We start from the raw sequence: 12,624 nt of genomic DNA, 5'->3' as shown, positions 1-12,624 counted from the left end.
CTTTAAGGCAGGAGCCACGGGTCGTCAAGATTCGGTGAAGAAAAGGTCAAGACTGTCGTTGAGGCAGCAGCTTCGGTTCTCGCTGTGCTTGTTGACGATTGGTCAACAACGTCTTGCAAGATGAAGCATGCAGTGCTCCTCGACGACGATAGTTTGGAGCCGCAAGGAGTCAATGAAGAACTTTGGCCCAGCAATGGTGTCAGGTCATCGGCGTCTGGCGTTGGCGAATGGGACTCAACCACGGCTGGCTTCAGTAGCTTCGTCGGCTCTCTGAGGTCTTTGGGTGGAGGGAAACCCACTGGCAGATTCTCCTCGGTCATCGACGACCTTGACTTTCTCCGGCAAGATGAAAGCAGCCGACAGTGATGAGCAAGGGCTCATTGAATCAAATGTCTTAGGCAAAGGAGCACTGCAGCTCCGGTCGGTAACAGCGTTCATCGACGGTGATGGACTTCAATAACCAGGTGCTTTGCTTCGTTATTCCGCAGCGGTCCTCTTCTCTGGTCAGCAGCCTTTCGAGGGTCTGACATCCAGGGAGCTTTGGCAAAGATCAGCTGGTGTACGATGGTTCCTCGTAGCTCAGGAAGAGGTCTCCTAGCCAGGCCCTCTCTTCGATCAGTTCCTTGACCATCACGCTACTTTCAGATTAGCAAAGGAAAGCAGCAGCAATTATTCTTCTTCCAGTGGGCTTCAAGGTTAAGCATCAACTTTGGCTTCTGAATGATTTCTAGCCGTGAGAGGCCCCCAGGTATACTGTTCTGTCTCTCATTCACTCTGCTGGGTCACACGCGGGCAACCAATGACTCAGAAGGGCATTCAGGCAGAAAGGCAGCCAATCAGGCTCACAGAACATTGAGGCCATTCTTCTCCCTCCAGACACTCACTACAAGTAATGTGTATTGGGACAAGTACCCAGCCATTCAGCACTCCACACTGCATTCATACCAGTTTCACGCACGGCTGTCTCAGTCTTTGTGTCACATACCAGAAACCAGACACCCATAACAAGAAGTGAATATTGGTCACACACTCCATTCACCCAGGTCCCACCCCATGGGTGTACCCACAACATACAGTCACTGGGAAGGCTCCAGCCAGTCTGGCCTGGACTTCCCCACAATACCATATATGTAACTTCTACCCAACAGCCAGTCATGGGGAAAGGACAGAGTCAGGGCATCCTACGACTTTGGGAAAAACAAGGTTACAGGTAATAGAAAGCAAGAGGCAACAGGTGCCATTGTGTCTCCTATCAGGAATCAATGGATTCCAATGGCAGGGCATACACTAGGTGTACAGGGTCATACTCTCACCCATGGGTGCCATAGGGGTATTCCAAAGGTCTGTTCACCAAACCAAAAAGAGGAAGAGCTGCACCGCAAGGAGTCCCACATGAACTCCTATGCGGAAAACAAGACAGAACACACACGATGAAGGCATAAAGGACAAGGATGCGGAGGCCCTTTCCCTCCGATGCATTTCCAGCATCACAGTCAACCCCCCCCCAAGTCTGTGGTTAGGGCGCCTAATTTCCCATGAGATTGACACCCTCACCCAGACAGTCAACATACCTTCTGGAAAGGCCATCAGCATTATCATGACTCTTCCCTGGTCTATGCTCTATGGTGAAGTCTAGCCCTTACAGGCTAATGGACCACCTGAGCAGTTTCAGGTTTTCACCCTTCATCTGCATAAGCCACTTTAAGAGCTTATGGTCTGTTTGGACCTTGAAGGTAGACCCTGTAAGGTAGGCTCTAAAACGCCTAAGGCTCCAAACTATACAGAAAAAATCCTTTTCAACAGTAGCCCACCTAAGTTCTCTACCCTTGACTTGTCTACTGATGAATATGATTGGATGTTCCCTCCCTTTGTCATCTAACTGGGACAAGACAGCTCCAATTCCAGTGTCTCAGGCATCCGTCTGGATGTTAAAGGGCTTGCGGTAATCAGGCGCACACAACACAGGTGCCCTACACAGATTTTCTTTCAAGACAACAAAGGCCCTCTGACAGTCTTCTGTCCAATTAAGCTTCCTCGCTTGTTTGGGTGAAGTCAGAGCTGTCAGAGGGGCAGCTTTGGTTCCATAGTCCGCAATGAATTTGCGATAATACCAAGTTAGGCCCAAAAAGGCTCTCACCTGGGTTTTTAGTAGTGGAAATCTCCCAGTCATGTACATCCTGTACTTTGCTCGCGAGAGGTTGTATTCGACCCCCTGCTACCTCATGACCAAGATAATTGACTTTCCCCAGAGCTATCTGGCACTTGGTGGCCTTGATAGTGAGGTTAGCCAATTTCAAGGCCTGCAACACTTTATCCAGATGAGTCAGATGCTCCTCACAGGTGGAACTGTAGAAAGCAATGTCGTCTAGGTAGGTCACACAAAAGGCCTCCAGCCCACTGAGTACATGATTGACCAATCTCTGGAAGGTGGCAGGTGCATTTTTTTAACCCAAAAGGCATGACTCTAAACTGGTAAAGCCCCTCAGGAGTTGAGAAAGCAGTCTTTTCCTTGGCATGGTCCGTCAGAACCAGAGGTAAGGTCAAAGGTGCTCACAAATTTGGCATGACCTATGGTGTCCACGAGCTCATCAGCCCTGGGCAATGGGAGCGCGTCTGTTTTGGTGACCCCTCTGTAGTCCACACATAACCGCCAATCCTTGGTACATGCCTGGGAACTTGCCTTGGGGACAACGACCACAGGACTGGACCAGGGACTGGTTGAGGCTTCAATTACACCCAGATCCAACATCTTGGCGACCTTAGCCTGGATGTAGTTCTTCACAGTGTCTAACATCCTGTAGCATCCGCTTTTATGATATGATATGATATGATATGATATGGCATTTGTAACGCGCCTATACACAAGTGTTTCAAGGCGCGACGAGGCGGGGGGAAATAAGGGGAAGACAGACAACGATCCTACTAGGCCAGGTATCATTCAGACCGCGCAAGTGCAGGGGTAGGGGAAGGCAAAAAGTGCAAGGGGAAGGGTAGGGGGAAGTGCAGTACAAGTAAGTAGAATAAAAATAAATAAATAAATAGGGCCAGCTGGTGTCAAGTTCAAGGTAGGTGCAGGCAAGTGCTGGGAAGGGGGGGCTGTAGGGATACAGAGACAGTCCCGCAGTGCAGGGGATGTGATGCCAGGGAGGCAGTGCAAGTGGAGAGTGGCTGGGCCCAGGACCGAGGTCGGTGAGAGTGGCCCAGTTGCAGATTCAGTGCAATTTCAGTGTAGAATTTAGCAGGGGAGAGGGACAGAGAAGGCAGAGGCAAAGAGGAAGGTTTTGAGGTGCTTCTGGAACCGGAGATGGTTCTCCTCACGTTTCAGGGAGGTAGGAAGGCTGTTCCAGAGGGAGGCCCCTGCAGCGGAGAGAGGTCTACCCCCAGCTCGTTGCTTTGAGAAGCGGCTGACCCTGAGGGAGTTGGAGACGGATGACCGAAGGGCTCAGGAAGGAAGATATTTAGGGAGAGAGAGTTGAAGGTATTTTGGCCCCAGGCCCCTGAAGGCCTTGAGGATAATGCAGAGGGTTTTGAACGTAATCCTCGCAGCCACTGGGAGCCAGTGTAGAGATTTCAGTCCTGGAGAGATACGGTCCCTGGGCTTGAGGCCAAGGACAAGTCTCGCAGTTCTGTTCTGGATGAGTTGCAGAGGGCGGAGAGTGGAGGCAGGCAGATTAAGATAGAGGCTGTTACAGTAGTCCAGCTTCGAGAGAACCAGGGCTCGGGAGACAGTGAGCTTCTGGGGGAAGGAGAGGAAGGGAAGAATACCTCTGAGGAGGTGCAGCTGGTAGTGTGACTTCTTAGAGACGTCAGATATGTGAGGAGAGAAGGAGAGTGTAGAGTCGAATATGACCCCGAGGTTTTTAGCCTTGCAGGTAGGAGCAGGACGAGGGCCAAGAGAGGCCGGCCAGAGAGCTGCAGGGAAGGAGGGAGTGGGTGTGCCAATGAGTAGAATCTCAGTCTTACTGGCATTAAGGCAGAGGTCATTGGCGGCACACCATACCTGGATAGCAGACAGACAGTCAGAGATGAGGGAAGGAGAGGAGGAGGCCGAGGGTAGCCTGAAAATGAGCTGGGTATCGTCCGCATAGTACTGAAAGTTGAGGCAGAGGGCGGCGATGCAGTGAGCAAGGAGTGACAGGTACTGGTTGAAAAGCCAGGGAGAGAGATTAGATCCCTGGGGAACACCACAGGTGGAGAAGAAGACGTCAGAGAGGAAGGACCCAAGTTGGACCTGGGAGGGTCGATTGGAAAGGAAAGAAGTCAGCCACGCCAGAGCCTGACCAGTGATACCCAGGTTATCACGGAGACGGTTGAGCAGGATGGCATGGTTGACAGTATCAAAGGCAGAAGAGAGATCGAGCAAAATGAGAACACAAGGAGTGTTAGAATCAAGATTGGAGAGTAAGTCTTCACCAGTGTCAATTTCATGCCTGCACCACAGGGTGAGGCCTGGTGTCAGTGAGACCAGAGGCACATACTGCTGGAGCAAAGCCCTGCAGGCCCTCTGCTGCCCTGGAGTCAGATCTGGAGAGAGATGCACTCCCTCCACTGAGCCATCCTGAGGGTTGCTATGCAGTAAATCAGGAAGTGGCTCACTCTCATCCTCTTCTTGTTCTGAAGCTAGCAAGAGACATGAGACTTCTGCTCGCCCTCTTAGATTAATCAGTTTCCACATCTCTGACAATTTTGTTCTTTTTTATTTGGGCTAGCATGCATCTGCTAGATCTAACCTCCATTTAAACCTTTTCAGCCAATTGTGATAAGTCTGCCAGCATTTCCCTCAGATCGTCACCTATATCACGTCCTCCAGCAGCCCGAATATCTAATGTCGGCTCTCAGAAGCCTCTTTTCATTTTTAACCACCATATGGGATAATTGATATCCTCCTCCTGAAGCGAGTCAGTTCATTATTTCTCACGACCCCCATAATCTGTTGTGAAGAATCTCAATTTCTTTAAGTGTCATTCAGAGTAGGTTACTCCCTTGATTAACCTCCACACCCAGGGTAAACATTTTTTGAATAAGGTATGCCTAGTAGACCAATGGACATGTAAAATGTGTTAACAGAATCTCTTGCTACAAAACCATTAGGTTTGTGTACATTTCTGTCGGGGATTTCTTGGGCCCATAGTTTTTGTCTTTGTTTTGTCCCTGACCCTCTTACCTCCAAAGACTTCGAAATCAGCCAAATTGAAATCACCACAAACAACTATCTCGGAACATTGATGGGCTTCAAGGCATCTATTTAGGGTGTCTGCAAATGTATCCATAAATAGTTCAATGCCCTTGGAACCCGGCTTCCAGTAAAGTTACAGATAGTGCACGAATCCCTGCCCTGAGGATGGACTATTTCTAGATCCACCATCTGTATGTAGGCTTCTGGGTGTTCGCATCTCACTACCATCAGATTACTGGCCATGTCCACTGCCAGCAGTAACCCTGAAGAGGGACGACCCTTTGATCCCATTAAGACTGGATTCATAATAACTGAGAAGCCTTCCATGATCAGGGGGGTAAGTAACCATGTTTCCTGCAAGCAGGTGACAGTTGCACTGTTCGCATAAGGTATACCCGAGCTAAAAAGATGGTTAAAACCCCTAGTGTTCCAAGAGATTAGTGTAATGCTATCTTCCCCCAATGTTGTTTCATGCTACTTCTTAGGTTTTGGGATCAGCAGTGTCTCTGGGAGCCAAACCCAAGAGTCTATGTGGTCAAGGCCCCTGTTTAGCGTTTTTCCATGATCACTTTCCTCTGATGAGTGTGGGTATCACCCACCGTTACAGTAAAGACGGAAGGCATAGGGTCTTCACTGTCTTGCAATTTGTGAGGAATGTTAGACAGATGGGCTGTATTATGTTATGGTTTCTCAAGCCAACCAGCCTGGTCAGTCCTCCAGGGACGTAAGGTGGAAGTGATCGATCCCTTATCGCTTCATGGGTTAATACTTCCACACCTCCCATTTGTTTATCACAAGAGACACCTAGATTTGTTAAATCAAACCCCAGTGAAAGCAACCCTGCAGCCTCATCCAGTAATAAACATTTAGCGTGGGTAGATTCCAGGTATATATGCACTCTATCCACGCAGTTATAATAAGGACATTCCACAAGGTTAATGTCCCGGGTTTCAATCCTTCTCAATTTAGGGGTACAGTGGAACAGTCTTAAGATGTTATGTCTATTCAAAATGAGTCCATGAGACAGCCTAAACAGCCGTTCCAGACAACTCAATTTTTAATATCCCTCCGGGGCTTGAGCAGGTCACCAGTAGCGCCCTCACGAAAGCTGCGCAATGGAATTTGGTCTTTCACTCTGGCAGGCGCTGCACTCACTTCCAGTACCTGGGGGAGAATAGGTGCATCACTGCTCAGATTGCATGTTAGTCCTTTTGACTCTACAGACAGAACAGTGGGTGCCACAATAGGTCCAGAGGGCTGGCCTCCCGTCATGGTTGGTGGATTTCGATTTGCCAAGAAGTCAACCGACCTGGCATCTTCTTGCAGCAGATTTGCTGTGTCCACATAATTTTTTAGTAGGGCATTTTGCTTTTGTTCCAATGTCATAAAAGGATCCGTGGCCTGTGGCGGGCGGGTGCTACAACTAGTTGCCTATACAAAGTTTCTTTCTGCAGATGCACCATCCTTTGTCTTAGGGGTTCTCTCAGATTGTACACCCTCTGTTGTTTTTTTAGTGAGATGGTGAACTTTGTTCACAGAAATTTGTGTAGGCTGGGAGGATGAGCTACCTGTCAGTGCTCCTGTTACTAACCCACCTTTGGAGGTTTTAGAAGGCGGTTTGGGTAGTATCGGCAGTGGAGTACGGAGAAGGACAAACTCGTCTTTCTCTCAGGCATTGTGGCTCCTGGAGGTGTGCTTGAGGCTCAAGAGTAGATTGACCGACTCTGTTGGGGATGTTTCACCAACAGCTATTTCTTTTGTCAATCAGAACAATAGAAAGTTCCTGGTTTAGTGGGTGGTTATCTTTCGCACCCACCTTATTTTTGGCAGATGTATGCTTCTGAGTATGTTCCGGGGGAACTTGGTAGAGATAAGTTCCTCAAAGATTTTCTGGCTCCATTAGATTTTTTTTTTTTTACGTTGTGTTTCATTCTTTGACTTCCTTCCAGTCGGAAGCTGGGGGTGTCTTGTTGCCTGTTTTTTCAGCCTTTTCTTCACAATGATAGAATACTCTTTGTTGTGGCGTTCATCCGAAACCTTTAAAGAGCCAGAGTTTCTGTGGATTCAAGAACATCACAAGTGATTAGATTGGCAAATAGGCTGGGGTCTCTTCAACCGGCTTCACCCTCGTGGTTGGTCTCCAGACCTTTGGGCATCCGTTTGTTTGTCCTGGGGAGAGATTCCTGTTGAGCTGAGGAGTTTCTTCACCAAACCCACTCTCCTGCAGGCTTGGCCCCGACCTCTCACCAGGGGGCACAGGTCTTGAAGCCACACTTTTCTTCCTGTCTTCTGTGGGGCCAGTGCAACATCTCCCCTCCTCAAACTCATGTCTGAGTAATCTCTTTTTATTACGTTCTTGAATCAGAGTTTCCAGTGTAAGTTTGAGTGAGTAGGCATTTGCCTCCATAATTTTTTCGTAGGCGCCCTGGGCTAAGGACACAAAGCCTTCTAAGAAGATCAGTTACTAATGCATCATAGCAAGCATTGTGGAGTGGTGTTTTAGGCTGTAATTCAGGGCCTCATATAATTTTATGAATGGGGCTAACGCGAGGCTTAGTGCCGACTTCAGGACCGTGTCCAACCTTCCACCTCCTGTTTCATCTTTTAAGTTAGATTTGACCTGGTTGAGGTTGGTCCACCTTTTCAATCTTTTACCATTCTACACCCTCAGTGGGGTGGAATGTTCCTAGGATGCTGAACTCTCTGAGCTGGATGATGAAAGTTGATATGAGTGTGATTTGAGTTCACCCACATCCAAACACTCCAAACACTCAACGCACTCTGCGTCGCTCCGCTTCTTCAGCTGGCATTTAAGTGTATAGCAATGAAAGTAGAAAGGAGACTTCCAGCAAACAGACACAATGTGGCAACATGTCAATATGTGCTCTCCGCATCGCGTCACTCAGTCAGCTGGCTTTTAAGTGTTTAGCAATGAAAGAAGAAAGGAGACTTCCAGCAAGTCTGTTTTAGATTCTGTATGGATACTAGAGCCCTGTGTTCTATTCCCAAGACATAAGCACACTCTTCACTAAGAGGTAACGCCTTAGTGGATCAGCTCTGTATTGAACAGTATTGCTGCTGTCATGATCTCTATGCAGGCTATGGCAACATATCCCTGTCAGTCTGTGCTGAGGAGTAGACAGCAGTTTTGGCCTTTCCAGAGCCTTACTTCAGTGTATGGACTTTTTGATTTGTGGATGTAACTGACACCTGTGAAAAGAGGCTAGGCCCTGTCCTGAATGAGAAAATGGATCTCAGCAATACATGTCTGCATGACATGGCAGATTCAACCCCCACTTGGAAGGAACTGGGTCTAACTCCATAGACTGGGTGTCAGGACCTTCATCAGGCCAACTTGTTCAAGAAGACAGCCAAGTGTCAAACTGAACAAGAGCCATTGGCCTATCTCGTGCATGAAGTTGGTGTATGTGGGGACAAGATGCAACCTCTTGTCAGTGAAGTACTCCATGTACAGAACTGGGCAATCCCCACTACCCAAGCCCAAGTGATGACTTTCCTGGGCCTTACTGGGAAATACAGAAGCAAAGTGACAGCCTATAGAAATATAGCTGTCCCTCAGACTGCCCTCACTATTCATAGTGGACCTAAAGGGTTATTATGGACCCCTGAGTGTGAGAAGGCCTTCGCTGGCCTGAAAGAATCCCTAGGTCGGGCCTGTGGTTTAAGGGAACCTGATTGGAAGAGACCTTTCTTAGTGCAGACGCCTACGACACTGGGATAGTTGGGACACTTTCACATCTTCATGACAGAGGTGAGGAACATCCTATATGTCTAATCAGCTACCAGTTTAGGAGCAGAGAACTCAGTTGGCCCTAGGTGGAGAAGAGTAGTTTTCCAATTGTATGGTGCCTTAGGAAGTTGAGGTCCAACCTCCATGGGACTATTTTCACTGTGTATGCTCCCACTAACCCTTTGAAGTGGTTGATGGATGTTAAGGGAGAGAATCCAAAGTGTCTCAGGTGGTTCATGAGTCTGCAGGCCTTGAACCTCACCACTGGGCATAGGCCAGATCCCAAATGTAGCAGTTTTGATGGGCTGTCCAACAGGGATAACTGACTGGAACAGAAGACCCATCCAGGGGTGGATTAGTACCCCCTGTCCCTTAGTCTTGGGGGTGGGGCGTGTGTTAGGTAAGATTTCTCTTTACTGCACCTTTTCTTCCATCTTTATGGAACCCCTAGGTTTTTTGCTTTTCTTTTTTAATCTGACCTGTACTTTTCACAGTGCAGTGAAGCCTTAAGCTTCACTTCACTGGCCTTTGCTCATGTGTTATGGGGAAACTGATATTTCCTTCAGGTGTTACAATGTTACTACTTTTGGTTACTTTTGTATCACTTGTGGTAACTTTTTATCATTGTACAATGCAGCTTACACTGCAGTACAATGGGTGCATTTTTGTTTTGCTCTTGACTAACACTCAGAGGATTTTTGGTTACTATAGGTGGGCTAAAAGGATAGGCTGGTGGCAGCAGTGACTTTTCCCCACTTTTTGGGGATTTGTGTTTTAGCTTTACCACGTTTAACGTGTTTGTCTACTAACTGTGGCTACTGCTCAAAAATGGCCGTGCCACGAGATTTTTCGCCTGTCCTTTTGCCATCTTGTTCTTTATCCTTATTCCCGGCCTGAGAGGCCAGGAAAATCCTTATAAGAACTTCCAGTGTCCGGGAAAGCAGAAGCTTTTGGCGGGATACAAGAGGGCTGTGTGTGCTTTCTGGCAGAATGTGGGCTGGGTCTGTCTGACCCCAATCCACAAATTGGTTTCAGTGTGTCTGAGTGGTATGCATGAATGTTCATGCCAGTGGTCCTCATTGGAACCCTGCTGGTGTGTGTGTGTGGGCTAATCCTGCTATTGGCAAGTGAGGGCAGAAGTTCTTACCTGGCTTTTAGGATAAGAAGAGGACCCCTGCACCCATTCTTCAGAGATCCTGGAGAAACCTTAAGGATCCAATAATGCTATCCAGCTGCGAGACCTGCGAAGAAAGAAGAGACCTGACTGAAGGAGGCCTGGCAACCACCTTCTGCTGCTGTCCTGCAGGAGACCTGTCTTCCTTGTGACCTTTAGTAGTCCTGCGAAAGAGCTATGACCCTTCGAGTGGAGGGACCATCCATTCCTGACGTCTGCTCAGTGCCCTGCCAAAGGAAGCCTTCGTAAGTGCCCTGAAACCGTCCTGTGGTTCACCAACTTTATTTTTGGGCTATCGTGCTGCCGGCATCACCACACTGAGTTTCGGCCTGAACCTTGGGGGATCCTCAGATGGCCCTATGATATGAAATGATATGATATGGCATTTGTAACGCGCCTATACACAAGTGTTTTAAGGCGCGACAAGGCGAGGGGGGGTGGGGAACAAGGGGAGACAGACAAAGATCCTACTAGGCCAGGTGTCATTCAGATCGTGCAAGTTCAAGGGTAGAGGGGAAGGGAAAAGTGCAAGGGGAAAGGGAGAGGGGAAAGTGCAGTACATGGTTAGTCGAATACAAGATAAATAATAAGGGCCAGCTAGTGGCAAGTGCAAGGTAAATGCCGGGAGGAGGGGCTGTAGGGATAAAGAGACAGTCCCGCAGTGCAGGGGTTGCCAGGGAGGAAGCAGGGAAGAGTGGCTGGGCCAAGGGCCGAGATCAGTGAGTGGCCCAGTTGCAGATTCAGTGCATGAGACTACCTCCTGCGGAATCTCAGCGTCCTGGCAACAAGGAGAACCGAGATAGGAGGGAAAATTCGACCGTGGATGCTGAGTCCTTTTTGCGTTGCCCTGCTGCAGTGACCACCATCTGAAATAGATAAACAGACCAAGTCCATTCCTGAGAGGGGTATTACATGGAGTTTTTCTGCATTCTTCGACCGAGAGTCCTTGCAACAGTAAAAGACATCAACCAGAGATCAGCTCGAACCTGCAACCCCTGGCAATCGAGGACTGAGACTTTCGGACCATCTTCCTTTGTTCTGCCAATTCTGGGGAAGAATCAGAGTATGCGGGTAAGTTACAGAGTTTCTAACCTACCGCTATACTCCCATTATAAGTCAAAGGGCTTATAAAAACCTTATTTATAACAATATATTTTTTGTCATTGCTTGCTTGCGCAAGACATCTGACTGTTTGGGCTACATTTGTGCATTATTCTAACTTGAACCCTAACCCTAAGAACGCTTCACTGGACCCCAGAGACCCATCTGCATTTTTTCCTGCTTCCTAACTTCTTTGGAACTTTATCCTGAACTATTGGGCAAAATGCCCTAGGTAACGTAGGGCTGGACAATTTTAGTTAGGGATCATCTCTGTGGACCATAAGTGCATAATACTTGTCTAACCTTTCCTTTGCAGGAGTTTCTGATGTGTATTATGCCCTGTAACAAAGTGAATGTAAATATGTATTTAGTTTGATAGTGTTGTGTGATAAGGCACACCTGCTTATAGTCATTTTTCATAGTGTGTTTTGGCCATAAATAAATAACTGTATTTGTTTACATCCTGTCTAATTGTAATCTGTGATTCCCATTGCGAGACCTCATTGTCGACCCCTTACAAGCTCACCACCTCTGAAGAACTTAGCTTAGACCGCCTGTCACTGCTACCTAAACAAGTTTGGCTACAGCTTCCCAGAGTTATTCCTGTCACAATATAGGCTGGCCTTTTATACATCTATCCACCTGGCCAGAGTGTAGAAAACCAGTCCTGATATCCACTATTGAATTATATGTTGTATGATTTGAAATAAAAGAGTATAAATTGAAAATTGGGGTTGTTATGTAAATCTACAATCCTAAATGCGCCGTGTTTGAGTAGAGGAACTTGGAATGGATATTCCTATGGGGGAATGGGAAGGTCTGCTTGGTATAGGGGTACAGTAAAAAATAGATTTAGGGTTGAGGTATATTGGAAAGAAAATGTTATGTAGATTATATTTGACCCCTGCTCGAATGGCCAAGCTAGGACTGTTGGATAATGATATCTGTTGGGGTTGTGGTCTTAGTGGGGGCACCCTGCTTCACAGGCTATGGTCATGCTCAAGGGTATCTATCTTTTGGAGGGATGTTTTGAACAGTTCACCTTACTCGATGATGATATTATCGAGCAGAGAGAGAGGGGACATGGTGAGTGTGAGAACACGATGGATAAATAGGGTATTAGTGGTAGCAGCTAAACAAATATTAAAAGTTTGGAAGTCAAGGGAAAAGCTGGTTGTGGATGAATGGCTGAGTGATGTCCGTACTTTGTCTGATTATGAGAAAATAATGCTAACAAAGCAGAAGAGGCGGGAGCATTACCTTAGAACGTGGGGCTCTTTCAATGAATTATACGGTTGATGTTCATTGATTGCATGCATTATTTTTTTAATTGGATAGATGGGGGTTATCATAATCATACTTGATGTTGTGTGTTGTGTTTGTTGGTGTTGTATTGTCTTTTGCTTTGGGATGTTTGACTTT

The sequence above is a fragment of the Ambystoma mexicanum genome, chromosome 8 (genome assembly GCF_040938575.1).
Source record: "Ambystoma mexicanum isolate Mex_15411 chromosome 8, UKY_AmexF1_1, whole genome shotgun sequence".
NCBI classification, from domain to species: Eukaryota; Metazoa; Chordata; class Amphibia; order Caudata; family Ambystomatidae; genus Ambystoma; species Ambystoma mexicanum.
Note: the sequence above shows the minus strand (reverse complement) of the source record.